The following is a 4,685-nucleotide window of genomic DNA, read 5'->3' on the forward strand; positions in this document are numbered from 1 at the left end:
CAGCGTACGGCAGCGGTGCATTGTGGGATACTGGAGGACCAACACACCGATGGTGCGTTCATAGTTCACTCTCATTTAAATACTTCATTATTAATGATCACAAAATACACTATATTTTCATATAAAATATATATCTTTTTTCATACAGTGTCATAGAGTTGTTTTGGATATGTAGATGTATCTGTGACAGGAAAATACTATGATGTTACTTTTCCAAATTAAAAAATAATTCACAAGATAGATTATTTATTATCATAAAGCAAGAAATGCTCCCTCCAGTCTATTACAGTATTTCATACAATGCTTTACCTTCTACCTCTTTACAGTTTGAGCACATTTCTGCCAGAAAATGGTAAATGGTTGGGTGATTTATTGAAACATGTGCAAACATGGAAATACAGTATACTGCATAAGGCAAACACTGAGTTTGTACAAGTCTAACGAGCCTCAAAGTCATTATTTGGTACGACCACCTTTATTCCAGCACAGTCTGAACTCTCTGTGGCAGCTTTCTTGTAATTTCTTTCAAATAATCTTCAGGAATAGTTCTTCAAGCTTCTTAAAGGACATTCAAAGCTCTTTAATTGGATGTTGCCTGCCTTCTGTTCAGTTCTCTGATTCAATAGGTTAGATAGATTAGGTTACTTTATTAATCCCTTTAGGAAGATTCTATCAGGGAAATTAAAGTTCCAGTAGGCACACAAACTCATCAGTAGTCAAAAATAAACAAATTAATAAATGAATAAATAATAATCAAAGATGTAAGAAAACAACAAAGACAAAAGGTGGGTATAAAATGTCTAGCAGATAGTGGTATTGCACCTTGATGTTGCACATTGTCCAGTACTGCTTTATATTACATTGTGTTTGTCCAGCCTGGATGTGTCCTTCTTAGATATGCTGCCTCCCCAGCACACCATGGTGTAAAATAGGACACCCGCCATGACAGTCTGATAAAATATCTCCAGGAGTTTCCTGCAGATGTTAAAAGACCACAACCTTCTCAGGAAGTACAACCTGCTCTGTCCCTTCCTGTACAGGTGATCGATGTTGCACGTCCAGTCCAGCTTGCTGTCCAGCCACAGTCCAAAGTACTTTTAAGAGTTTACAGCAGGGGTGGCCAACTCCAGGCCTCGAGAGCCAGTCTCCTGCAGGTTTTAGATGTGTCCCTGATCCAACACACCTGAGTCAAATATAGAAGACATTTGCAGGACTCTGGAGAACTTGACTGCATACTGAGGAGGTAATTCCGCCATTTGATTCAGGTGTGTTGGATCAGGGACACATCTAAAACCTGCAGGATACCGGCTCTCGAGGCCTGGAGTTGGCCACCCCTGGTTTACAGCCTCTACCTCAGCTCTCTCAATTTGAACTGGTCGTGTCCTCTCTCCTCTGCTCTTCTCCCTGTATACCAACTGCTGCACCTCTGACCACCAGTCTGTCAAGCTTATTAAGTTTGCAGACGACATGACTCTCATCGGACTCATCTCAGACGGGGACGAGTCGGCCTACAGGATGGAGGTCAAACGTCTGGTGTCCTGGTGCAGCCACAATAACCTGGTACTGAACGCCCAGAAGACAGTGGAGATTATAGTGGACTTTAGGAAGCACACAGCCCCTCTACCCTCCATCATCCTGACTGACACCCCCATCACCACAGTGGACTCTTTTCGCTTCCTGGGAACTACCATCACCCAGGACCTCAAGTGGGAGCCCACCATCACCTCTGTTGTCAAAAAGGCCCAGCAGAGGATGTACTTCCTGCGGCAGTTGAAGAAATTCAACTTGCCAGCAAGGACCATGGTGCAGTTCTATACTGCCATCATTGAGTCCATCCTCACCTCCTCCATCACTGTGTGGTACGCTGGAGCCACCACTAGGGACAAACAGAGACTACAGCGCGTTGTGCACTCTGCTGAGAAGGTGATTGGCTGTAACCTCCCATCTCTCCAGGACCTGTACACCTCCAGGACACTGGGGCGTGCAGGTCGGATCACAGCCGACCACTCTCACCCTGGGCACAGACTTTTTGACCCTCTCCCCTCAGGCAGGAGGCTACGGTCCGTATGGACCAGAACCTCCCGCCATAAGAACAGTTTCTTCCCCTCTGCTGTTGGACTCATGAACAATTACCCTAAGACTGTTACCACCACCCTCCACAAACGCTGATGACCCTATGTCTATGCACCTGTCTGATTGCACTGATGTACCTATTAGTGGAATATAGTCTACATTCTTTTATCTTTTAATTAGTCTCTGCACTGTATATTTTGTAATTTTGTAATATTGTGCTATAGTTATAGCTCTAATATCTCTGTATATTTGCAATTTGTATACTTGTATATTGTCTTATAGTTTTTATACTTATTTGTTTTTTTCTGTAAGCACGAAGTACCGCAGCAATTTCCTAATGCTGTGAACCTGTTCACCCATATGGCAATAAAAACCTTCTGATTCTGATGACCTTGGTCTGGACTTCCTAAAGTCAAGACCAGCTCCTTAGTGTTGAACTGCAGGTGGTTCCTGTGGCACCAAACACTAGGCTCCTATACTCCTCCTCTCTGTCATCTCTGATACACCCCACAATGGCTGTGTCAACAGCAAACTTCTGAATGTGACACAGCTCAGAGTTGTAGCAGAAGTCCGCAGTGTACAGGGTGAAGAGAACAGGGGCCAGCACTGTCCCCTGGGGTGCTCCAGTATTGTTGATTACAGTACAAATAATGTTGAGTTCCAGGCTCTGGGGAGATGTATTGTGTGCATTTCTATACAGATATACTTTTACTGCACTGGCAGTGAGTTTGAGATCATTATCATGCTGAAAAATTAAGCCTTGCCAGTAAGATAGTTTCCACGTGATATAGCATGGTGGCTACAAATCTGATACTTTTCTGCATTTATAATTCCATGATGTTTGACAAGATCCCCAAAACCACTGACTAAAATGCAGCCCCAAACCATCACAGAGCCTCCACCCACCATTTTTTTTTCTTTTTTTTTTACAGATAGCTGTGGACACTCACTGTACCTCTCTCCTGACCTCCTCCATACATACTGACAAAAACTTTAACACGCTCAAATTTGTATTAATCACTCCATAAGACCTGTTGTCACTGATTTTCAGCCTAGTTATTGTTTTTTTTTTTTGTTATACCTCAGCCTTTTCTCCCTGTTTCATCCTTCTTCACAGCTGGATCAGCTAAAGGGTCAGATGGATCTCTAAGCTCCTGTTTCAAGTCTTTGCTGGATTTCTTTCCCCCCTATTCTTAAGGACATGACTTTCAGATACTTTTCATCTCTTGCAGATATTTATTTAGGCCTGCCACTTCTTCTTTTGTCCTCCGCTTGTCCAGTTTTTTTAAGTACAGACTCCATACTATGCCAAGATATGCCAAGTTTTTGGCTAATGTCTCTTTGGGTCTTGTTGGTGCTGAAATACTATTCTGTCTTTGGTATTATTTGTAGATACAAGAACAAAAAAAAAAGGAAACAAATGATATGTTTTTGCAACAGGCGCCTAGTAACAAAGTGCCTAAAGATAACATTTCAAACTGGTTCTTTGCTTAGTTGTTATGTGTAGACACAACACGGCTCATCCTTTGAGTTAGGATGTCTGTTTTATGTATGAGGAAATTCATAGGTGAGTGTTAAGTGAAGAAATGAGAGGTGGCTCAAGACGTTTGCACAATAAATAAAAATTATGACATCCTTGTACGGGCATACAATGACCATATGAATTGCATATTCAATTTCAAAGGCAAATTAAACGAGCCTGATCTGTTGTGAATTTCATCTAAATTTTAAGTGTTCTGAGGATATTGTACTAACCACAAGGTTCAGACTTTTGATCAAAAACTCTTAATTTCTTTAGTTCTGTCAGCCAAAGAGGTAAGTGCATTTCTGTAAAGGCTGTATTTCTGTTGGATCTGTTTGAATTTAAACAACTCTCATTGTCAAAAATCCCCCTTTCCTCCCTAGACACCACATCCACCATCCAATCAGGCTGGAAGAAAATCAAATCTGTGTTGGCCTGTGTCGTGGCAATCTAGCATTGAAAAAAAAAAGCCACGAGGGAATATGATGACATTTCAAATTAATCTGGGGGAAAATACTAAGGCAAATACTTTCAACACCTATCTGCATTTAAAAACATCTCTAAAAGAGCCAGGTGCACTGAATGAAGCTTATGAAGACCTGCCATTATGGAGGCTCTTTCAATCCATTAAATGCACATCGAGGCAGTAAGATGTTTCTGCATAACACAATGTAGGATAAATAAGCAGCAGTTAGACTCACGAGTGCTGCCCCTAACCCCAACTCAACAACAGCTAATGTTTGAAGAAAGTCCTTTCATACTCTACAGAGACCTTTGCTTCTATTTATAAAAAAAACATTCTGGAGAATCTAAAGTAAGGTAATGGTAACCAAATGAAGACCTTAAGTGAACATTTGTCCAAAAGTTTGAAGATAGGTTGGAGGACAACCTGAAAATGTGATACCTCTGGCTATAGCCCACATGGAGGCAAAAAACAGTCAAATTCACCCACACTGTGCGTAGAACTGTATTCATGTGCTGAGCTACACTTCTCAAAGAATTTTAAACTGACTTTTGTGTGTAAGACCTGTGAAGGTCCCCTATATGTTGATTTATGGCTCAGATAATGTGATAGAGAAGAGCCGGTCTC

The sequence above is a fragment of the Archocentrus centrarchus genome, chromosome 22, assembly GCF_007364275.1.
Source record: "Archocentrus centrarchus isolate MPI-CPG fArcCen1 chromosome 22, fArcCen1, whole genome shotgun sequence".
NCBI lineage: Eukaryota > Metazoa > Chordata > Actinopteri > Cichliformes > Cichlidae > Archocentrus > Archocentrus centrarchus.